The sequence below is a fragment of the Neolamprologus brichardi genome, chromosome 14 (assembly GCF_056152115.1).
Source record: "Neolamprologus brichardi isolate AB-2024 chromosome 14, ASM5615211v1, whole genome shotgun sequence".
Classification (NCBI taxonomy): domain Eukaryota; kingdom Metazoa; phylum Chordata; class Actinopteri; order Cichliformes; family Cichlidae; genus Neolamprologus; species Neolamprologus brichardi.
In genome coordinates, this window is record NC_142117.1 from 35532950 (window position 1) to 35557573 (window position 24624).

The window sequence follows — 24624 nt, forward strand, 5'->3', positions numbered from 1 at the left end:
GACTTTGTGCAAAAGCAAGAAAGCCAAACAAAGTAAGGTCTGCCAAGCCAAGAGCCAGAAAGCAGCCTGAAGCCGCGAACGTGCTCCTCTCCAGTCACAGTCGAACTCTGGAGCAGAGAAGGCGGGGCCTAAGATCTGCCCCTTCAGCCAAGCAAACAGGGCCTACCGTGACGCCGGAAGCCGGGACGAGGAGTCACTGCGGCTTCCTGCGAGGCCAAAGAAACACACACTCTGGCTTCTCTTCAAAACGTACAAGTCTTTCGCCTTTTACTAAAGACTTCCGTGGAGAGTGAGGCTAAGGAGTTGCACCTATTTTTGGCAGGGTCTGCCTTCTGGCTGGGCCCTCTCCTCGTTGTTCAATAGAAGAAAGCGCGCAGTTCCAGGGAGCTCCGCAGGCCTGTGAGCTACTGTGGGTGGGCGGAGATTTGAAGCGGAGCCCTCCCTGTGAGCCAAGTGAAAGAGCGCACCGTCACAAGCGAGAAGTGTCCCGAGAAGGCGGCTCAGCCAGGAACCTGCAGGAGGCCATCGCTTCTCGGCCTTTTGGCTAAGATCAAGTGTAGTATCTGTTCTTATCAGTTTAATATCTGATACGCCCCCAATTCGGGGGCAACGTATTAAACGCATTTTTAGAACAGGGAGCCGAATAAGGGGCTCGCTCCGTTCGCTCCACGCATCGACCCGGTATTGCAGCGCCTCCGGGAACGGTGCCCCCTTTGCTGACTTTGTGCAAAAGCAAGAAAGCCAAGCAAAGTAAGGTCTGCCAAGCCAAGAGCCAGAAAGCAGCCTGAAGCCGCGAACGTGCTCCTCTCCAGTCACCCCTCTCCAGTCACAGTCGAACTCTGGAGCAGAGAAGGCGGGGCCTAAGATCTGCCCCTTCAGCTAAGCAAACAGGGCCTACCGTGACGCCGGAAGCCGGGACGAGGAGTCACTGCGGCTTCCTGCGAGGCCAAAGAAACACACACTCTGGCTTCTCTTCAAAACGTACAAGTCTTTCGCCTTTTGCTAAAGACTTCCGTGGAGAGTGAGGCTAAGGAGTTGCACCTATTTTTGGCAGGGTCTGCCTTCTGTCTGGGCCCTCTCCTCGTTGTTCAATAGAAGAAAGCGCGCAGTTCCAGGGAGCTCAGCAGGCCTGTGAGCTACTGTGGGTGGGCGGAGATTTGAAGCGGAGCCCTCCCTGTGAGCCAAGTGAAAGAGCGCACCGTCACAAGCGAGAAGTGTCCCGAGAAGGCGGCTCAGCCAGGAACCTGCAGGAGGCCATCGCTTCTCGGCCTTTTGGCTAAGATCAAGTGTAGTATCTGTTCTTATCAGTTTAAGGGGGCCTCAGCCAGCAGAACAAGACATTGGTGAATACAGCCAAAAGCAATGTCGTTAATGTGCCCTCATTAATGGGCAGCTGCTTTGGGTCTTTTAATACACCCCTTCTCTGGATTAAAAGCAGTTCAATGACATGAAAGGCTTACAACACCAGGTACTCCCAGGCAGTCTCCCATGCAAGTACTAACCAAGCCCAGCCCTGCTTAGCTTCCGAGATCAGGTGTGCTCAGGGTGGTATGGCCGTAAAGTGCTGCGCACAGCACAATGGCCAGTACCTGAAGTCACGAACACAATCCTATAACTCTACCTGCATGCTTGCCTAATACCCTAACCCAAAGACTCAGTTTAGCATTTATCCAGCAGCACAGGCCCTGGATTTTTGAAGATGGCCTCAGGAACCAGCACAAGGCCTGGTGTGGTGTAGTTAGCCTCGGCCAGCAGCACTGGACCTGGTGTGTTGTAGGTGGCCTCAGCCAGCAGAACAAGACATTGGTGAAAACAGCCAAAAGCAATGTTGTTAATGTGCCCTCATTAATGGGCAGCTGCTTTGGGTCTTTTAATACACCCCTTTTCTGGATAAAAAGCAATTCAATGACATGAAAATCAAAGGCTTACAGCACCAGGTATTCCCAGGCAGTCTCCCATCCAAGTACTAACCAAGAACAGCCCTGCTTAGCTTCCGAGATCAGACGAGGTCAGGCGTGCTTAGGGTGGTATGGCCGCAAACTGCTGCCCACAACACAATGTGTCAATTTATGGAATCAAGTGATGAGGTGGCCAGTACCTGAAGTAACGAACACAATCCTATAAGGCTACCTGCATGCTTGCCTAATACCCTAACCCAAAGACTCAGTTTAGCATTTATCCAGCAGCACAGGCCCTGGATTTTTGAAGATGGCCTCAGAAACCAGCACAGGGCCTGGTGTGGTGTAGTTAGCCTCAGCCAGCAGCACTGGCATTTATCCAGCAGCACAGGGGCTGGTGTGTTGTAGGTGGCCTCAGCTAGCAGCACAGGGCCTGCTTTGGTGAAGATGGCCTCAGCCAGAACCACAGGCCCTGGTGTGGTGTAGGTGGCCCCAGCCGGCAACTCAGGCCCTGGTGTGGTGTAGATTGCCTAAGCCAGAGCCACAGGCCCTGGTGTGATGTAGGTGGCCCCAGCCGGCAACTCAGGCCCTGGTGTGGTGTAGTTAGCCTCGGCCAGCACCAGATATTCCCAGGCAGTCTCCCATCCAAGTACTAACCAAGAACAGCCCTGCTTAGCTTCCCAGATCAGACGAGGTCAGGCGTGCTTAGGGTGGTATGGCCGCAAACTGCTTGTGTCAATTTATGGAATCAAGTGATGAGGTGGCCAGTACCTGAAGTCACGAACACAATCCTATAACTCTACCTGCATGCTTGCCTAATACCCTAACCCAAAGACTCAGTTTAGCATTTATCCAGCAGCACAGGCCCTGGATTTTTGAAGATGGCCTCAGGAACCAGCACAGGGCCTGGTGTGGTGTAGTTAGCCTCGGCCAGCAGCACTGGCCCTGGTGTGTTGTAGGTGGCCTCAGCCAGCAGAACAAGACATTGGTGAAAACAGCCAAAAGTAATGTTGTTAATGTGCCCTCATTAATGGGCAGCTGGTTTGGGTCTTTTAATACACCCCTTCTTCATTATATAGAGGCAGGTGGTGGAACAAATCGAGCCAACTTCTTGGCCATCCCAAAGAAAACTGCTAGAAACATTTGGTTTCATTAGTTGTTTACATCCTCTAATTGTACTCAAATACTCAAAAGGGAATGTCTGGCCAGTTGACAGTGCAAATGTTCTTCTGAAGATTGCTGCTATTTCTTCTCTAAGTTGTGCTTCAGACCAGTCAGATGTAAAGGAGATCTTCCCAATAAGGCCTTATGCTAGTGCTAGTTTTGCACCTTATGGGTGCAAAACTAGCACCCATAAGGTGCTAGTTTTGCTCTTGAATCTCCTCTCAGTATGAGAAACGTTGATGCTGAAGACAAGGGCAAGCACACAACATCTTTTGTATAGTGTTTGCAGGTCTTGTTTTTTCTCACAAAATGTGAGCGCATAGTATGAGCTTGAGGAACTGATGGGAGAGGAACCTGAAATGAATTCAAACACAGATACACATAGACACCTATGCATTACAATACATCTGTAGTGTTTCTGTTATCTGTTCATTAAAAAACAAAAACAACAACAAAAAACAAACTGTAGACTCAGACCATCTTACTATTGTCTACCCATTACACAGAAAACTGAACCTTTTGTATCTTGTAGATTAGCATTCGGTGATTATTGGTCAAATTGGTGATTCAGTCCCCAGGTGCTCTAATCTACAGCTCCCAATGGGTTTATCTGAGTATGACTGTGTGTGAATGTTGGACAGAAAAAGTGCTTGTATTAATCTGTGCCTGTGAATGGGTAAATGAGATCTGTTGTATAAAGTGCTTTGAGCACTCAATTAGAGTAGAAAAGGCCTGCAGTTAGGTCAGTGTGTATTTGGACCATAACAAGTTTTATTTTGTTGCCCGTTTACTGAAACATTTTCCAATCATAATTATATCATGAACATGATGTGCAGACTCAGCTTTAATTTAGGGTATCCATATTGAAATAATGATGTCATTACCAATTAAGCAGATAAAAGGCCTGGAATTGATTTGAGACGTAGTGTTTGCATTTTGAAAATTTTACTGCGAACAGACAACATGCGGTCAAAGAGAACATAACAGAAAGAAAATTAAGAAATTTATATAGCCACTACTTACCATCAAAACAATGAAAAATATTGACATAAAATTTATTTTGCAACACCACAGAACAAATGATAGCGTATAATATGAAATGATAGATGTTTTCATATCGTCATATCGAACAGCCCTAATACAGAGGGTTCACCGCAAGGTGCAAGCCACTCATAAGCCTCAAGAATAGAAAGGCTAGAATGGGCTTAACAAGAAAACAAAACAAAAAAAACATCTAGTAAAAGCCAGCAAAATTTTGGAAAAACATTCTTTGGACAGATAAAACCAAGATCAACCACTACCAGAATGATGGCAAGAAAAAAAGTATAGAGAAGGTATGGAACGACTCATGATCCCAAGCATACCACATCATCTGTAAAACATGGCAGAGGCAGTGTGATGGTTTGGGCATGCATGGCTGCCAGTGGCACTGGTAGTGTTTACTGAATATGTGACACAGGACTGAAGCAGCCGAATGCGTTCAGAGACATACTTGTCTGTCTGCTTAAGTCCAGCTAAAAGTAGTCACATTGATTGGGCAGCATTTAATAATAAAAATGGACGATGACCCAAAACATACAGTCCAAGCAGCCCATGACTTTATTAAAGTAAAGAAATAGAATATTCTTGAATGGCCAAGTCAGTCACTGGATTTTAACCCAATAGAGCATACATTTCACTTGTTGAAGACTAAATTTAGGACAGAAAGACCCACAAACAAACAGCAACTGAAAGTCAATGCAGTAAAGGCCTGGCAGAGCCTTAGTAAGGAGGAATGCTAGCATCTGGTGGTGTCCATGACTTCAAGACTTCAGGCTGTCATTGCCAACAAAGGGTTTTGAATAATAGAAATAGAAATGATCATTTTATTTTCAGTTATTTAATTTGTCTAATTACTTTAGAGCCTCTTAAATGATAGGATTGTGTTTACAAATTACTTTTTCCCCCTCACATTTTTATGCAATCATTTCGTTCAACCCACTGAATTAAAACTTAAAGTCTGCCCTTCAACTGCATTGGAGTCGTTTCATTTTTAATTCATTCTGGTAATGTACAGAAGCAACATTAGAAAATGTGTCTGTATCCAAATATTTATGAACCTGACTGTATATCAAAACCAGTCAGCTAAATGATATGTGTAAGAAGGCCTACCGAGCGGTATGGTATCCCAGTAGAGACGGCAGGTCTACTTGGTCCAGGTGCATTGCTGGATTCCTAAGGAAACATTTACATCAAGAACGACTGTTACCTACCAAATAAATAAATACAGTTGTATGATGTTCGATCTCTGTCTGCTGCCTACCAAATGAAATAATTGAGGACTGGCTAAGTAATTTAGCTTTGCTAGTTTTGCTAACACTGCTATCAACCCGTCCAAAATGCTATACAATAAACTTACCAAGTGCTGCGGCGTTTGTGACGTTGAGGGTGCACTACCGCTGAATCATTGGATGGCCGACAAAACGGCTCTTCCAATGTTTTCAGCTGGACATGCTGGTAGGGAATAGGTGAAGCAGCTCACGGCAGTCAAAAGTGACCGTGAGAGGAGCGCACACACACAACCTGACCTCAACCGGCACACTTTAGCGCGGGAGGTTTTCTTGAAGCTTTTATTTTGGTATTTCCCTCTGACCCGTACAAGAAATTTGCATATTAGCTAAATATTTAGTTTCCCGTGACATTTAGATTTAACATTTAACATTTAGATTTATATATAATATTTACATTTAATATTTAGATTTATATATAATATTTACATTTAACATTTAACATTTAAATATAATATTTACATTTAACATTTAGATTTAAATATAATATTTACATTTAACATTTAACATTTAAATATAATATTTACATTTAACATTTAACATTTAAATATAATATTTACATTTAACATTTAGATTTATATATAATATTTACATTTAACATTTAGATTTAAATATAATATTTACATTTAACATTTAGCATTTAGATTTAACATTTAGCATTTAGACTTATCATTTAAAATTCTGTTTTAAATATAAAAACTTGCAAATATTTTACTAAATGTTGTAAAAAATGACTCGAAAAAACACGTTTTTGTAAGATTTAGAGCTAAATGTGGAAAAATGTTGCCGTTAATTTCAGCATGTTTCAGTTTACAAACGGCGCCCCATACATAGGCTGTATCCCAATTCAGATCGTCTGCAGCCTTAAAGTACGCAACCTTAACGGTCCACAAGGGCTGCGTACTCAAAGACCACTAAGGCCGGAAGTGCGAAGCTTCTGAAATGGGACGGTCTAGCCTCCGTTGCGCTGCCCAGGTTGCCTAGCAACCATGATACTAACAGCTGAAAACGTTTCGTACAGCATTGTTTGACAGAAATGAAGGAGAAAATCTTTTGTTCATTTGTTTGTTTGTTTCTACATGAGCTTTGATCATTCTCTGTAAGATTAAGATCAGCTATTGAACAGCGTATATTTTAAAGTAAAGGCTTTAAAACCAAGTTAGTACAAACGTCACTAATGTCACATAACTTTCCCGACATGTGGCCAACAGTAATGTTTTAATATTCTTCGTTATTAAACATTTGCACATAAATAAGTGATATGATATTCAGTACTTACTTAAAGTTTGCTCTTCGGGCGCCCCTCATCCGCCGTTTTTTTCCGCCAAAATTATCCACACCCACCGCCGTGCTATGCAATCTGGGATATGTTGGGCCACGAAGTCTACACCGCCACATCCTTAAAATTCAGGGAAATGAAGGACGCATTTGAGGGCCGGATTTCGAGCAGCCTTCGAAGTGGGACAGCCTTCGTCGCGTCGCTGTGACGTAATTGGCCTTAAAATGCGGCCTTTACGGCTGCAGACCCTGAATTGGGATACAGCCATAGCCTAACATATGAAACAGGAAAAGACAGCCGTGTAATCCCTTTATTTCCCTTGAGAGAGAAATGGATCTGAAACCACAGAAACCAGAGTGTTTGCAGACACACAGATAATGAAGACATGCTGCTCGGAAATGTTAGATACAGATAAAAATGGAGAGTGTGTGTGTGTGTGTGTGTGTGTGTGTGTGTGTGTGTGTGTGTGTGTGTGTGTGTGTGTGTGTGTGTGTGTGTGTGTGTGTGTGTGTGTACTGAGCCAAGATTGCGAAACAGCCTAACTGCCTCAGTAATTATGGACCTTATAGTCCTTACAAACACTGTTTCACTAACTTCAGTAAACATTTTACATACATATGTCACTGCTGTATAATTTATAGCAAACGCCGTGAACGCAGCGGTGCACGAGCCACTGCAGTGGAGCTCACGTACAGCTTTGTGGGCTCAAAATGTGGTTATAAATATTTTGTACTTGTACTTTTGTATGTGTAAAAAGAATTTGTGTGAGTGTAAAAAAGATTTGTATGTGGACTTAGCCAAAAAAAACCCCGTGTGAATCTCTGCAAGTTACAAGTACGAATTTTGACCCTATTTTTCTTCCTTTCATCTGATTGGTCAATGTCATGTCCAGTGTTGGGAAGGTTACTTTTAAAATGTATTCCATTACAGAATACAGAATACATGCCCCAAAATGTATTCTGTAACGTATTCCGTTACGTTACTCAATGACAGTAACGTATTCTGAATACTTTGGATTACTTAATATATTATCATGCTGTTTACAACTACATGAATGTACTATTGCTGTGATTTATTACTGTTACTGAAGGTCCGCGACTCCGAACCGTAGTAAAGGGACCTCTGGCTAATACGGTGGGTTCGTGTTGGGCTCGTAGCCGAAAGCTAGCTTTACTTTGTTGTCTGGGTCACTTTGCTAGCAAGAGACAGATAGAGGCTTTGAAAGGCTGCTCCAACGGAACTTATTGTTTCGGAGGAAAACACGAACACGGTGTACAGTCGAGTCTTAATAGCTTACTTACAACTGGGCTCGTCAGGCTCTCTTCTTGGCTGCAGTGGTTATTATTATATTTACATGCTTCCAGCTCCCGTTTTTGCTCGATGACAGCTCGTACTTTTCCTTTTTCTCCCTCCCACGCTCACAGACACATAACGGGTATGGCAGTCCATTCTCCCTGCAGCACGGATTACACTGCCCATGATGCTACATTCTTTAGAGCTATACCTGTAGCATTCTGCCTGTTAGCTTAGCACAACAACAACAACAACAGGCGCTCTCTCACCCAGGAAACACGCAGAGAGAGAGCGTCACTCTGTAACCATGGCAACCATAACGCTGCCGCCTGGAACTACAGAACGTAGCTGTCAAACAAAACCCAAACAGGCCTGACCCGCCACAATATGAAACAGGGAAGTACCGCCGTGTAATCCATTTATTTCAACAAAGTAACTGTATTCTAAATACCACCTTTTTAAACGGTAACTGTAACGGAATACAGTTACTCATATTTTGTATTTTAAATACGTAACGGCGGTACATGTATTCCGTTACTCCCCAACACTGGTCATGTCAATCACAAATGTAACAATCCAATCAGAGAACAGATGGGTTTGGCTGTCGGAGGGGAGCTTTTTTGAACTGCGGGTTATTACTCTATAATATTACTTACTCTAATATTACTAATAATAATTATTAGTAATATTAATTACCTATTATCTAATAATATACTAATCTAATATTACTTACAACGCTCTTTACAGTTATTTATTTGTAAAACATGTTTGGAATCATGTATGATTTTTGTTCCACTTCTCACATGTTTACCACTTTGTGTTGGTCTTTCACCTGGAATTCCAATGAAATTGATTCATGTTTGCGGCTGTAATGTGACAAAATGTGGAAAAGTTTAAGGGGGCCGAAAACTTTTGCAAGCCACTGTAAGGAGCTTGAAAAGAAAAGCATCTGGCATCAGGACATCCAGATGTTTTTCTTCTCTACAAAGGTGTATTAAAAAAAAAGAACAGCAAATTATAATATTACAGCAGATGTGTGGCCTTAAAGGTTTCTGGCTGAAAAAAGGTCACTGATCAAACTGATTCTTGCTCACAAAAAACATTTTAATCAGATTCTCTGCAGGAAAATTTTAAAACATTTCCTCCTAACTTCTCAGTATTCACTTATCAGCATTCAGTCAAACGTTCATTTACGGGTGTAGTTAAAAAACTGCTAATAACTGACTTTCCACAGCAGTTGTTTTGTTGGACACAGTAAGAGATGTAATCTGTTACTCTTCGTGTGAGAAAGAAGGTGTCTCTGAGATGTACTAATAGTGTGTTAGTTCCAAATAGTAAATTAGTGAATGTATTTCATGGCAGTTTGATTATTCTGGGACAAACAGTGCAGTCTTCCTCAAAGCATCACTGTAAATATAATCATATAATGTTAAAAATATAATAACAGTCTTTTTATTATTGGTCAATGAAATAAATAAATCCTCTTTATTATCAGAGTGAAAACAGACTTCCACAAACGAACGTCAACTGATGACTCCATAAATATTCAGCCCTTCAAAGGTGACTGACCTACTTCAACAGCCAAAATCACATATTTCTGGAAGGTCCACTCACTGGTTATTCAGCATGTCAGGCTACAGTTACACCATGCAGACAAAAGAGCACTCGGAGCAAGTTAAAGGAAAGTTTATTCAAAAGTAGAAGTCTGGGAATGGAGACAGAGGAGTTCACTTAAATCTGTCATTATGAAACGGAAGCAATCAAATCTGCCTAAATCTGACACTCAAAGGTAAACTGGATACCTGGCTGACCATCACGTTCACGACCAGGTGAGGACGGATCAAAGATCAGGAGTCGATTTCAGGCTTAAACTTGGTTTTATCATATTAGTCCAATCCAATCCAACTTTATTTATAGAGTACGTTAAAACCAACATGGTTGAACAAAGTGCTTTCCATCACAAAAACTGAGATAAAAGTAAAAAAAAACATAAACAGACAAAGAAAGTGAAATAACAATAAAATAAATACATAAAAGAAAAAAAGATTTAAAAATTAAATTCTTAAATATATTAAATATTAAAACTAGTGCTGTCAGCGTTAATCTTGTTAAAATGACGTTGACGCCACGCGGCAAATCTCCGTTAGTGAATTAACGCAGATCATGTGGTTGTTTGCTGACAACAGAAAAAAGTTGCATCTAAGAACACGTTCTTTTCTTACTGATGCTCATTAGTGAAACACAAAGACATTAGACTAGTGATGGTAAATTTGATTCTTTTTACTGAATCGAGTTTTAATGAGTCACTCACCAAAGTGAAACGTTTTTTTTGAGTCATTTGATTCACTGAGTCAGTTGACCAGAGTGTGCAAAAAATGTACATTTTCACTCAAACTTAATTTGTTTCTCTTTTCATGTAAATCCTACTGCTCAGATGAATGATTAAAAAAAACAAAACAAAACTATTTTATAGAGCAAAAAAAGAGCAAAAACATTTCTAAAATTAAGAAATTTCCTATCAAAATTGCTTAATAAACATTTATTTTGTTTATCTTTATTTTATTAGTATTTTCCTTAAATGTGTTAAATATATATTTTCTCATCTAAATGTCCACTGAAATGTGAGCCAGGGGGCGGTAATGCGCCTTAACATTGGTTGCCAACCAAGAAGAAGAAGAAGCTGTGAGCCAGGAGAGAGGGGTGCTGTGTCCCAATTCAGGGTATGCACGCTTGAAGTACGCGTTTCAAGTGCGATTACGTCACCGCCACGCGACGACGGCTGTCCCAATCCAAAGTGTACTTCAAATGCATACTCCAAATGCGCCGTCGATTTCCCCAAATATCAAGCGTGGTCCGGTGCACGCTTCGTGGTCCCATATATCCCACAATTCATAGCGCGGAGGTGGGAGTGGATAATTTTGCCGCAAAATACCGCAGAAGGGAGCGGCCAAGAGTGAACTGTCAAAAGTAAGTACTGAACATGACGTCACTTAATTATGTGCGAATGTTTAATAACGAAGAACATTAAAACATTGCTGTTGGCCACATGACGGCAAAGTTGTGTGACATTAGTGATGTTTGTACTTTCAGCGTTAACTTGGTTTTAAAGCATATATATATATATATATATATATATATATATATATATATATATATATATATATATATATATATATATATATATATCATAATAATCTGACAATAATATAATATTGGCCATATTATATTTACATTACCACAGTGAGATGATTTTAGTCTCATGAACAACATTAGCTAATTGTTATTTACTAACTAATCTTAAATGACTGTTCAGTACAGAAAGGAAGCCCAACAATCATGTTTTACAGTCCTGTGGTCTCAGCCTCAGATACTCAACTAATCAAAGTGATGTCATGACAAAACATTTTTCTCCTTCATTTCTGTCAAACAAAGCTGTATGTAACGTTTATCTATAAATGATATGGATTCTACACTGTAACGGATGTGATAAAGTGGTTTTAATAATATAAAAAGGGCAAACATTAGTTTGTTTCTTTATTCAATTTTTGAACAGTGGGACTCAGTCAGTACATATTCAGTAATTGCAAATTATTTACACGGCAGTGCACTACAGGTATAAATCTAGACCCCTAAATAAAACATTATGGCATTATAGCAGTGACAACTCCTCCACAGTAGCAGGTGGGATTTTTCTTTTTAGAGGATGGCTCCTTTTGCCTTTCAATATAGATGGTCTGTTTATGTTTTGATCAAGAGCCTTTTTTGGGCAGCTGAAGAGGAGAAGTCTATCTTATGGCCAACCTCTGGCTGTATCTTGGTCACATTACCCAGCAAAACCCAGGATGCAGGTTCATCTGTAACAGTCCTTGTGCCATGATCCGCACTGTTGCTTCTACATTAAACAGAAGAGCAGTGACATGGGTGCAGGTCTCCACGACTCCGGCCTTACAGGTGCAGTGGGCAGCTTCAACCTTCCCTGTGATGCTCACAGTGACCCATGGCTGCAATGCTGGTTCATTCAGTCTTTGAGAGTGCAGGACCTGAAACACACAAAGTTCATTTAAAGACAAGAACTATGAGCCAAGGCAGACTACTTTATCATAAATGTAACAAAGTTTTTATAAAGTTAGCACATACATGTAATTTTTCATTTCTTTATGTGTCCATCTATAGAAGGCTGCATGTTATAGTGTAAATCTGCCTGTTCTCTGTCAGAAACCTGCCTGCAGAAAATGAACCTAAAGTATGTAATGCAAGGATGTCATCACTTTAGAGATGGAGAAAGCATAAAGTGACAATTATGAATCACTTAATATGATAAGGAGATTCTGCAGGTCATTAATCAATGTATAAAATTAAAATAAAATGTATTTTTAGTGACACAGGATACAAATATGGAAGCAAGATGTATAATTAGAATTATTTATAATAAATATGAATAAATCATTGCAATTTCTTTAACCATAGAGAATAACTAAATCCTTCAGGACAATGTCTCATCAATGCACTGAACTCACTATGTTATCCACCTAACAGCCTCCACATGTTCTCACTGTAATTTCCCCTCATGAATGAATTTATGCTGCACTAATGTGAATGTTTGCAGGGAAATCAAACGCATTTCACACGCAGTACTCGAGCTGACTTACCTTTGTTTGAATGACGATTTGTACGCGCTGACTCCACAGACAAGGTACGAAAATATGTCAGGCTACGTCAGTAGCGGTTGGTCTTCAGGGTTTCTACTCCACGGCCGTATTTCATACGGGTCCACATTTCCAATGCACACTATTTTCTGCAAGTACCGCCGCTTCGCCTCTGGACGCAATCGGTCTCTATACCGTCCGTTTCTTTGGAGCTGCTTTTAAGCATCTTGTAATCGTCGTTCCAACACAGTGTGTTTGTTTTGATTCGTAGACCCCGAACATGGCGCCGCGCTCCCACAATGCATTGCGGCGTGACGTCAACTCCAAAGCCCTATAGTACGCACCGTACGTAGTATGCGTAGTGCGCGTACTTCAAGCGTGCGGTCTCTTAATTGGGACATAGCCGGGGTGAGTGAGTGAGTGAGTGATTCGTTCGCTCTATGATTCAGCACAGGAGGGAGGGGGTGAGTAGCTCAAATGTGCTGTTAGCATGTTAGCAGAGCGATGCTACTGTGAACCGAGGAGCTATTTTCTTGAGGTGAGCTTCTACTCAGGGTTTTTTCTTCCAGTTCAGAGCAGAAATTTTTTTGTTAAGATACTGGATGTTGTGTTTTTTTCCACAATCTTAATTATAAGCTAGATACATTGCTGCTAACAGCAACAGGGATGAGTCAGTGAGTCAGTTGGGCTTGTGAATCATGATTCATGAGTCAGTAGAGTGATTCTCGAGTATTGAACGATTCGTTCATGATTCGCGCATCACTACATTAGACAAAAATGAAACTTTAGACCCTCTCTTCCCCCCCAACAGAAGTCAAAGGGATCTTCCAGGAATAGTGACACTATTTTCTGGAGAAGTGATTGGTCAGTACGTTGTGATTTCATACCTGCTGATGTCTAATCTGGAACCTAACCGGCACCAGCAGAGTAAAAGACACTTAACAGCTAAATTGAATCAAGCATAAAAACATTTTAGGCATCAAGACAAGTCATATTATCTGTGAATTTCCCTTTTTTTGATTGGTCAGATGCTGCCAACACCTCCCTTTCCTTGTGAAGGTGCATGAGAAACCCTGGATTAACTTTGCTAACCAGCGGTTATCCTGATCACGATTGTTAGTGTAAGTGAATCCAGATGATGGAAAGAAAACCTGGGCATGCTGAAATCACTTCGTAGTATATGCCCCAGGGTTCAAAGGCCATCCAGTCGCACCATAACAAGAACATGGGAACACTAATGTTGTTTCTCCTTTTACAGTGATAATCTGCATTCATGGATGTTAAAAATTATTTTGTTAGAAATGTATTTTGAAACAGAAGAGGTATTTCAGTTAAGATAACACAGAACTACTTCAGTGACAGTGGACGAGATCTTTCCACTGCTGCGCAGTCCAGATGTACAGCTCACAGACTGATGGCAACCTCTCAGAAAACACGAGTTACAGTAGTAGTGATAAACAGTGAGACAAAGATCCTCTGCTGAAGCAGAAAAGGTTTTATATATTTCCTATGTAACCTGCAGGGGTGATTCTCAAGTCTGTTGGAGCCCAGGCAAAAAGGGACAGGGACACCTGACAGCCCAGTGTGCCCAGCAGAGCTGACATGAGGGCTGTTTCAACTGAATCACACACTCTGCTTGCCAGAGGTGAGTGAGTGGAGTCATGTGGGGTCCCTTTAGGGAAGTCAGGTCCAGCGTACCGCCACTGCAGACTCTGCACATTATCGCTGCTGTAGTCTCAAATTTGTGCAAACAGTGCATTGTGGGTTGTGTTGCAACCGAATCTGCTGGCAGGCATCTTTTTCTCAATCCTGCCAAACTCCGCCCCTTTCATGTAAGCGTGCAGGGAAGACCATGGGTTAGAGAACTGATAACAAACTCTGTGTGACAGTTTATCCTGATTACAAACGTTAGGGTAAGTGAATCCAGATGATGGAAAGATAGCCCGGGTCTGTTAATGAGTCTCCACTTAAACACTGACTTTGTTTGTGTTTCCTGGACTCCCGTCAGTCCTGTAAACCAGCGTCCCCAACCTTTTTTGTGCCACGGACCAGTTTATGACCGACAATATTCTAAAGGACCGGCCCTTAAGGTGTCGTGGATAAATACAACAAAATAAAACCAGTACCGCTGCCAAAAAAAGAAGAGTTATTCAAAACATATGGGAAAAGTCATGTCTGTCCCGTCTGTAACAACCGATAATAAAATAAAATAAATACACAATTATAATAAAGGTCAATCAAATGGACCAACATGGCATCTTTCTTGGCCTTCAAACAACAATTCTGATGGCTAAAGATCCAAATGGGACAGGCAAAAAAATAAATGAATAAATGAATGATGATAACCATGTGCAGCTTCTCTCGTCTTCCATTTTTCCATGATATGTTTCACTCTACATCAGACACGTGTTAAAGTGTGTTGGCTGCATATTAAGTTCAAAATGCTGATGAGGTCTGATCCAGTTGACTGATATACTGTGCTCTACATCCTGCACTGAAATATGAGGATTGTGTGTTTATTAAAATTTAAAATCATCATGGAGTCATTGACAGAAGAGCATCAACGTTCAGCCTGTTAAATTAGATTTAGATATTTTTATTTCAGAAATGATTCCTAACAAAAATGGAGAATATAAAAACACAATCAAAGCAGTACAGGCCATATTATGAAGTGTTTGCTGTATCAGACAATCATGTTTATTCACAACAATGAAAACAATATAATGCAGATGAACATGGTGCTGTAATGAATCTGCTCTTAAACACAATAACAAAATACATTTTCCAAGAGAGATGATAATGATTCACATCAGAGTGAAGAACGAAAACATTCGGGGCGACCGTGGCTCAGGGGGTTGGGAACCGTATCTGTAACCGGCCGGTTACGCTACCAGTTTGATCCCCGGGCTCTCTATCCTGGTCGTTGTGTCCTTGGGCAAGACACTTTACCCTACCTCCTACTGGTGTTGGCCAGAGGGGCCGATGGCGCGATATGGCAGCCTCGCGTCTGTCAGTCTGCCCCAGGGCAGCTGTGGCTACAACTGTAGCTTGCCTCCACCAGTGTGTGAACGTGAGAGTGAATGAATAATGGCATTGTAAAGCACTTTGGGTGCCTTGAAAAGCGTTATATAAATCCAGTCCATTATTATTATTTACAACTGGTTTCTAACATTTATTATAGATCGAACTGATCACTGATAGAAACAGAAGAATATTCAAAATGATACTCTGAGAGATACATGAATGAGATATGGATAAACATCAAATCACATAAAACAAAAAAGCACATAATCACTTTAACTGAAATAAAATATGAGCAGAAATAAACAAGAATTAAGTCGAAAGATAAAAAAGGCAAAATGTTTAAAATATATAATCATATAAGAGACTGAACCGTCCAGTCAGGTCACAGATTCATATCTACAATAATAGTTTTGTTTGTTTTTGTTTTGATTTCTTCACTTCTATGTATTATTATTATTATTATTATTATTATTATTATTATTATTATTATTATTATTATTATTATTATTATTATTATTATAAGCATATTAAGTGTGTGTCTGAGCTGAAAGCCGCACTCCTCTCCTGGTTTTCTGTATCACACAGACCACAACAACACAAAGCATCACCTGCAGACCGCTGAGCAGTATCCACCTGACTCTGTAGAAGGTCGAGTAAACCCCAAAGGGCTCTCTGTAGATCAGAACAAATGTTTCTGCTGACACACACTCATACTCTGACTTTAAAACTGTACACACATACTCTCCTGCATCTTCCAGTGAGACATTAGAGATTATCAGGCTGCCATCGGAACAAGTGATTCTATTGTCACTGCAGAACTTAACATCGTACACAATGTTACCTTCTGTTTGAATCAACTTAATGAACATAAAGTCCGCAGTACTATTTTTCCAATCATCAGAGCATCTCATAGTGACTTCATCTCCCTCTGAGAAAACCTTTACTGCAGGTGGACCAAATTTAGGGCACACCAAAAGCCAGTACGCTTGTCTTACTTTTTCACCTACACAGCTGTAGATACCTGAATCATTTAACATTAGTGATGGAAGTACCAGTGAGAAGTTTCTACCAATTTCTTGATCAATGTAGGGAGGTGCCTCCATCCACCAAACTGGGGGCTGGTCATGAATGGGGTCCATGGAGGGACACTCCAGCACAGCTGTGTCTCCCTCTGAAGCATAACGTCGCTTTATTTGTTTGGTCAAAAGTACAGAGTGAGTGCTCACACACTGCTGTTGGTTCATCACCAGGCAGATGTAAACAGTTTGTTGTTCATTAAAGACATAAAGAAATGATGTGTTTGTCACCTCCAGGAAACTTTCTTGGACTTTATTCACCTCCAAAATTCTGTCTTCAAAACTACTCGGCCCGGCTTGTTGCCACTCCCCGTAATGTCTGATCCAACGCACCGTCAGATTCTCACCTGCTCCTTTACATTGTACGTCTTCAGTGGCATCAGGATTTGTGATATCTTCTTCCCACCTTACTGTCTTGCACACAGTCAGGCTGATGTTTCTCTCATATGTCACGCTGCCCTGAGTCCAGCACACATCTTGGTACAGTCCAGAGTCTGAGTGGGTCAGATTGTTGAGAGTAAATGAAGGAGAACCATGAAATGTCTCAGGAAATGAGAGTCGTCCTGTCAGGTCTTCATGTTCTGTGAAGTTTCTGTTCCAGAGGTTAGAGATGTTCCACAGGACCAGAGTATCTTCACCAACACGTCTGGAGGTGATGCAGAAGCTGTTTTGATCTGGGAGCTTGAACTGTAAAGAGCCTCCTTCTTCTTTTATGGCGATAAATTCTTCTGCATGAATGTTGCTGATGAGAGTGAACAGCAGGGAGAAGCAGAGCTGTGCGACTGCAGCCATCCTGCTCAGAGGTCTCGTGGTGAGTGTCGTACAAGCACTTACACTGCTCGCTTCATGAGCTTCCTGTTTGTGGTTGGAGGAGGAACGCCACTTTATGATGTCATCAAGGAACACTTTGAAGCATTTGGCTCAATATCACGCCATATATCTTCTTTCACTCTTCACAGGCCAAAGTGTGGACACGGGTTATTTTATACTTGGTTGCATGCGTCCAGGGGTATCAAACATGTGGTCTGGAGCACAGAACCGGCCAGTCACAGTGTCCAATCTGAACCATTACAAGTGAGATTATGTCAGCTTTACCACACAGCCATGTATATTTATGAATATGTAAAAGTCCTTTCTAAACTATTAATAGTTTTTTTCACAAAAAAGACAGAAAGATGGCGGGGCGCTGGTCGCAGCAGTGACACCGTGTCCTGTCTTGTCTACAATATCCCAACCATAACTTGAACCTGGTATTTAATACCTACTGCACAATCCACTTCGTATTGTCTCTGTCCTGTCTTCATGTACAGTAGTCCCTCGCTATAATGCGGTTTACCTTTCGCTGATTTTTTTGTGTGCAATTTTGCATGTTTTTTTTGGAGGGGGGGGGGGTTAACAACGCATTGCGTTCTGTATCCTGATTGGCTGTAGACCATAGTCAAATCAATCTGGTGCCGTGTCTCCTGTACAGTACAAAATGTGTTCAGCTTGTCAATTTTACATAAATCTTTGATCACTAGCAGTGTGACTCTGAAGTGCTGTACAGTATGTAAGTCTTCTCCCCAACAAACACAAAAATATCGACGAAACGTTTTGCACCGTCAAAAGGCAGCGGCGGGTGTTTTTGGTTTTATTCTATAATACTGGACTCATTTTTTCTATGGAGGACCGCAAGAGCCGCGCATCGAGATAAAGAATTCTGTGCTTAAATAATGAATTGTAGAATAAATTCTGCATTTGTAAATTTATTTTTGAATTCCAATTTAATAAACTCATTTCAAAATCCATTTCCCTTTCCTGTTCGCTCTGGGATTAGCTGCTGGATTAGCTCTTCGATTAACAACTTCCTCGCGGCTATTCAAATTAGCCACACTGTGGGATGTAAGGAGCTCTCTGATTGGTTGGACAGACACAGGCTTTCTGCCTGGATTTTTCTAGCTCATAGCTTCGCCCTGCTAAGAAGCGTGTGTGCTTGTACAAAGGCTGTTCAGCCTCGGGATTTACACTCGGCTCGACACGGATATGTGAAGAATGAAGGGACCCTGCAGCGAAACGGAGAGCTCAACCTCTGACTGAGTGCCTGTTTTCGCAGTCTGACCACCTGTGAAGGTAACGTGCTAACATGGCTAACGCTAGCATCACCGCACATAGCCCCATTATTTCAAGGTCATCTTAGTTTATGAAGGTTTTATGTCGCAGCTGTACGAGCTAGCTACGTGTTTTGTAAGTTGCTGTGCTCTTCACAAATAAAGCTGGAAGCAGATCAGACTAGTAGAACCAGCACTGAGCCCTGTTACATTTATACAGTGTTAGAGCAACGGCTGCAACCTACAGCCTTTAAACTAGCGATTAAAATGCTGACAGTAAGTAAGTAAGTAAGTAAGTAAGTAAACTTTATTTATATAGCACCTTTCACAGACATATGTCACAAAGTGCTTTACAAGGTAAAAACATAATACAGTCATAAAATACACCATGAAAACCCTGGTCTAATTAAAAGCTTTTTGAAATAAAAATGTCTTTAGCTGCTTTTTGAAGGTCTCCACTGAGTCCAAACCCCGTAGAAATAGGGGAAGTGCATTCCACAATCTGGGTGCAACAGCTTGGAAAGATCGGTCCCCTCGGGTTTTAAAACGAGTGTGGGGGACCACTAAAAGATTTTGGTTTGCTGACCTCAGGTTACGAGTGGAGGTATGTGTATGAATCAGATCAGCAATGTAGGGGGGTGCCTGTCTCTGTAATGCTCTAAAAGTTAAAACTAGAATTTTAAAATGGAACCTGAATCTGATTGGTAGCCAGTGCAGCGACTTTAACACAGGGGTCATATGAGCACCCTTGTTCGAGCGGGTCAGTAGCCTCGCTGCAGAGTTTTGAACAACCTGTAGGCGGGATAGCCCTTTCATGTTTAGACAAGTAAACAGGCTGTTACAGTAGTCAAGTCTTGTAGAGATAAAAGCATGTATTATCATCTCGAGTTCACTTGTTGACACGATGGATCTAAGTTTAGAAATGTTCCTCAGGTGAAAAAAGCAGGTTCTTACTGTCTGATTTAGATGTCCCTCCAAAGAAAAAGCTTCATCAAAAATGACACCCAAGTTTCTAAGGTTATGTTTCTGGGAGGAACCTAAGTCACCCAGTCGCCGTTTAATATCAGGTATTGCACTGCCTGGTGCAATAATCAAAGTTTCTGTTTTGTCTGGGTTTAGCTGTAAGCAGTTATTGTTCAACCATTGTTTAATGTTGGTTAAACAGTCAATCAGATTGGAGAGCTTATGAGCTTCAGCAGGCTTAAACGAATAATATAGCTGAATATCGTCAGCAAAAAGATGGTAAGATACTTCAGGAAACTGCTGTATTATCTGACTTAAAGGAAGACTGTATATTAAAAACAGAATAGGTCCCAGCACAGAGCCCTGAGGAACTCCACACAACAACTCTGTAGATTCCGACATGATCTGGTTTGCAGACACACTAAAACTCCTTTCAGATATATAAGATGAAAACCAGTCTAAAACAGAGCCAGACATCCCAACCAGGTCTCTCAGTCTGTTTATCAGGATGGTATGGTTGACTGTATCAAAGGCTGAGGTAAGGTCTAACAAGACTAGGACTGTGTATTCTCCGGAGTCTGCTGACATCATAATATCATTAGTTACTTTCAGTAGTGCTGTCTCAGTGGAATGCAATTTACGGAACCCAGATTGAAAACAGTCATGGATGTTATATTTCTCCAAGTATGCCGTAAGGTGGACAGCTACTGCCTTCTCAAGGAGTTTTGACATAAATGGGAGTTTGGAGATAGGTCTTAAATTTTGAAGTAGTGTTGGGTCCAGGTTGGGTTTTTTGAGCCTTGGTTCCACAATGGCATGTTTAAAAACGCTGGGGAACACCCCAGTCTGAAGAGAAACATTAAAAAGGTTCACAACCCAAGGACCAATGGTGTCAAAGGCATTAATAAAAAGCTTAGTGGGGATAATGTCTGAGGGGCTTGAGGATGGCTTCATTTTGTCAACCAGGGCTGCTATTTCCTCATATGTTACAGTTGTAAAAGTTGACCAGGAGTACAATGGGAGTGCCTGACTCGGAGAACAAGAAAGCTTTGGGGAAATTTTAGCATTGACGTCGTTAATCTTATCAACAAAAAATCGGAGGAGTTTATTACTATCTACTTTAGAGTGTACATCTAAAGGTACCACATCTGGGGAGACAATAGCACTAACTTTGTCAAAAAGAAACTTGGGATTTCTCTTGTTTTTTGTTATGAGCCTAGAAAAATATTCAGATCTAACAGTTTTCACTGTGTCATTTAAGGAGAGCATGAGATCTCGAAGATGGAGCCTGTGTACGTCAAGTTTGGTTTTCTTCCATAGTCGTTCTATTTTGCGGCATATTCTCCTTAAGTTTAAGATAGTCTCATTTATCCAAGGGCATGTCTTCTTTTGTAAAGCCGAGCTTGTTTTAATAGGTGCCACTTGATCCAAAATGGATGTGCATTCCCTATTAAAAGACTGAATAAGAACATTTACATCGTTTCCGGTAAAAAGTGGAGACCTGTCAAACATAATGGAGAACCTCTCAGCAGTAGTCTCAGTTATTATGCGTCTATGAGTTTTTAACTTCACAGGCGTCTGTTTAGAGCTAAAATTAAGTTCAACAAAGATACAATTATGGTCACTCAAATGTACATCCTCAGCAAACACATTGCCAATGTTAAGGCCCAAGGAAAAAACAAGGTCCAAGGTATGACCTTTTAAATGGGTTGGACCAGAGACATGTTGGACAAAGTTAAAAGACTCAGATATAGATAGAAGTTCAGCTGCAGAGTTAGATGAGGCATCATCAATATGAATGTTAAAATCCCCAAGAATTAAAACTTTCTCCAGCTTGATAATAGAAGATAAGAAGTCCATAAAATCCTTTAAGAACTCAGTAGCAGGGCCAGGAGGGCGATAGACTAAAACACAATAAAAGATGTTCGTAGAGCCCACCTTAATTGTTTGCGACTCAAAGGAAGAATAGTTTTCAGTTTGCATACCTCTGCAGATGAAACTGTCCTTAAAGACAACGGCAAGACCTCCACCACGGCGACCTAAACGGGGGGCGCCCAAGTAAGAGCAGTCTGCAGGACGCAGTTCGTTTAGGTGAACAAATTCGCCATCCCTCTGCCATGTTTCGGTGAGAAACAGAAAGTCCAGGCTTTTCCTTGTGAAGAGCTCATTCAGAGAGAAGGATTTGTTTGCGATGGAGCGGGCGTTCAAGAGCGCAATCCGATTAAAAGCTGGTAGCGCAGGTTTCCCATCAGCTTGTCGGAGTGGAATTGACAGCAAACACCGTGTCCGCACGCGAGGTCTCCAGCAGCGCCACGGAACCGGCGGGGCCAACCACCGGTTGTGCGATGCGGGCTGTGAGGGCGCAGTGGTGGGGGGATAATCGGCAAAATCCAGAGCATCAGATGGGTAGGATCCACGCTGTAGTGGCTGCAAGTACGTGTTTCCAATCAAATCCGGAAGGGTAACTGGTAGCAGAAACCGGGGACGCCTCCAGACGAGTCGGGAGATCTCCGATCTGTAGGCTCGTCTGATGTGTACCTGGATGCCGGCCCTACAGCCTCTTTTCCTCGATTTCTTCTTGGAATTGCTTAGGGCACGTTTCGCCGGTAGCAAGAAGTAATCCGGTGAGGTGGAAGATTGCACAAATGGTGGGGGGAAAGTTTTTCTATAACTGTCCCAGTCATCATAAAGACGTTACATAGACTCTTTGATGTGGAGCAAGGAAGAACGGTCGTAAATCACAGCAGCATAGCTCCATATATTAAACGTCAGGGCTGATATAAAAACATAACATACAATACAGCGTAGGCAGGTAGACGTCGAGCCGAACAAAGGCGCCATCTTCCTGTCACAGTCAGCTGTCAGGGTGTCAGCTGACTGTGGACTCGTCAGTCCAGATGTTACCACATTACTTTGTGATACTTAGAGTTAAAACAACTGAGACAGGCTGATTAAAATAACAGCTGTCAGTTCTCTCATTCCTTATATCAAGACTGGAGATCACACTACTGATTTCAGTTCATTTAATATGTGAGTGCAAAGATTCATTCTCAGCTGGACATAAATGATGATCAAAGGTTGTATATATGACGAATTCATCAAATCCCAGCCTCTAACACAGTGCACTGAATCTTAGCTTTGAATGTCCAGTATATTCTAATAAGTGCAATTTAAGCATTTACTGAATGTCATAGGTGGATTCACAGGTGGTAAGTTTAACACAGAAGGGAAACCCTTCTGACGGGAAGAGCAGTGGAGCAGCCAAGGGAAGTAGTAAATATAAACACAAGTTGCTAAAACTATAATTTATTTTTAAAGAAAGCGCTAAAATACTCTGGCCAGGCAGGAACATGAAGTTAAAAACATTAAAAGTAATTAAAACTATACAGCCAAAATGCAATGGCCTCAGCCATGAAGGTCAAGTCCCATAAAAGTCCAAATGGTGCAGAAACCAACAGGCTCATCGCCGTCCTGTCTGCCTCTTCATTCTGGTGCCAACTAAGAAAGGAGAGAGGGCCAGCGGCAGTCACCATTCTTAGATTCCACTGGAATGTGTGTGTGTGTGTATATATATATATATATATATACACACACACTCACACATGAATGAATCATTTAGCTTCAGCAGCATTTCTATTCATCTTATGAATTCCAGTCTAATGTCAATTCACTGTTTGAGTTTGGTCTTAAACTCCAGAGAATACCACCTGGTTCAACAATCTTTTTATCTTATTATTTGCAAAACGGTTTTCTTCTGAGAGATGCTCCTGAGGCTGAAATTGAGCCCAGAGAAACAACAACAAAGTTTGTCTGTGAAGGTTCTCAGTCATCCAGGTCATCATAGTCAAAGGAGCTTGCAAAGAAAAGCGTCTGGACTTCTTTAAGTTGCTTGAAGATGTTTCAACTCTCATCTGAGAAGCTTCTTCAGTTCTAAGGTCAAATGGTGGAGTTTCCTCCCACAGAGGGACAAAAGGACCCCCTGATGATCCCCTAATCGCCTGAGCCAAGGTGTGAAACTGGGTGTGGGTCCAAATCAGCCAGGGTTTCGGGTGAGCTCTTTGTGAAACCTGGCCCCACCTTATCATGCGAATTCCTGAGGTCAGATGGCCCAGGATGTGAGTGGGCGTTAAGGCGTCTGGGGAGGGAACTCAAAACTGTATTATAGATGGCAGACAGTTGGTGTCGTAAACCACCGCCTCTGTTCAAAGATGGTCGCTCACAGTAGACATAGATGGCTTCTTTCACTCCTCTTTCAAACCATCTGTCCTCTCTGTCCAAAATGTGAACATTGGCATCCTCAAAAGAGTGAACTTTGACCTTACTGCTGAGTCTTGTCCTTTGGAGGTGGCTTTTCTATGTTGTGCCATGTGCTTGTGAAGTGGCTGTTTGGTCACTGGAGAGACCAAACAGCCACTTCACAAGCGCATATATATACATACATATATATATATATATATATTTATATGTATGTAACTGTTTAACTTTCACTGAACCACAAAATTATGACTCTAGAGATAAAATCTCTTTTGCAAGAGTCTTGACCTCAGCATGCTGCTTACATGCTTTTTACCCTTTCAGGAAAAAGGCTAAAATGTCAAAACAAGTTTTCAGAGATAATAAAGAACTGCGTATGGGAAAGTGTACAAAACACTTTCCCACACGCAACATGTGTGTGAGAGAGAGAGTATCAGATTATAAAGTCAAAGAAAAAACAACTTTAACATGAAAACAGATTGCGGAGCATCCACACTTCTCAAATCAGTAGTAAATGGCCTGTATTTGTGTAGCGCTTTACTAGTCCTTAAGGACCCCAAAGCGCTTTACACATTCAGTTATCCACCCATTCACACACTGGTGATGACTGCTG

At 41.5% G+C, this 24624-nt stretch overlaps 3 non-coding genes and 3 pseudogenes across 3 annotated transcripts; 4 read left to right on the forward strand and 2 right to left on the reverse strand.

Moving 5' to 3' along the window:
• The first annotated feature begins 226 nt into the window (after window positions 1-226).
• On the forward strand, window positions 227-339 carry LOC148099079 (U5 spliceosomal RNA). Its single transcript, XR_015720267.1, has one exon. It is a non-coding gene; the product is annotated as a U5 spliceosomal RNA (small nuclear RNA).
• Window positions 340-524: 185 nt separating this feature from the next.
• LOC148099080 (U2 spliceosomal RNA) lies at window positions 525-715 on the forward strand. The gene has a single exon (XR_015720660.1). It is a non-coding gene; the product is annotated as a U2 spliceosomal RNA (small nuclear RNA).
• Window positions 716-958: 243 nt separating this feature from the next.
• On the forward strand, window positions 959-1071 carry LOC148099081 (U5 spliceosomal RNA). Its single transcript, XR_015720524.1, has one exon. It is a non-coding gene; the product is annotated as a U5 spliceosomal RNA (small nuclear RNA).
• Window positions 1072-1256: 185 nt separating this feature from the next.
• LOC148099082 (U2 spliceosomal RNA) lies at window positions 1257-1421 on the forward strand (annotated as a pseudogene).
• A 32-nt stretch (window positions 1422-1453) lies between these two features.
• On the reverse strand, window positions 1454-1562 carry LOC148099083 (5S ribosomal RNA; annotated as a pseudogene).
• A 360-nt stretch (window positions 1563-1922) lies between these two features.
• Window positions 1923-2041, reverse strand: LOC148099084 (5S ribosomal RNA; annotated as a pseudogene).
• Window positions 2042-24624: the final 22583 nt, after the last annotated feature.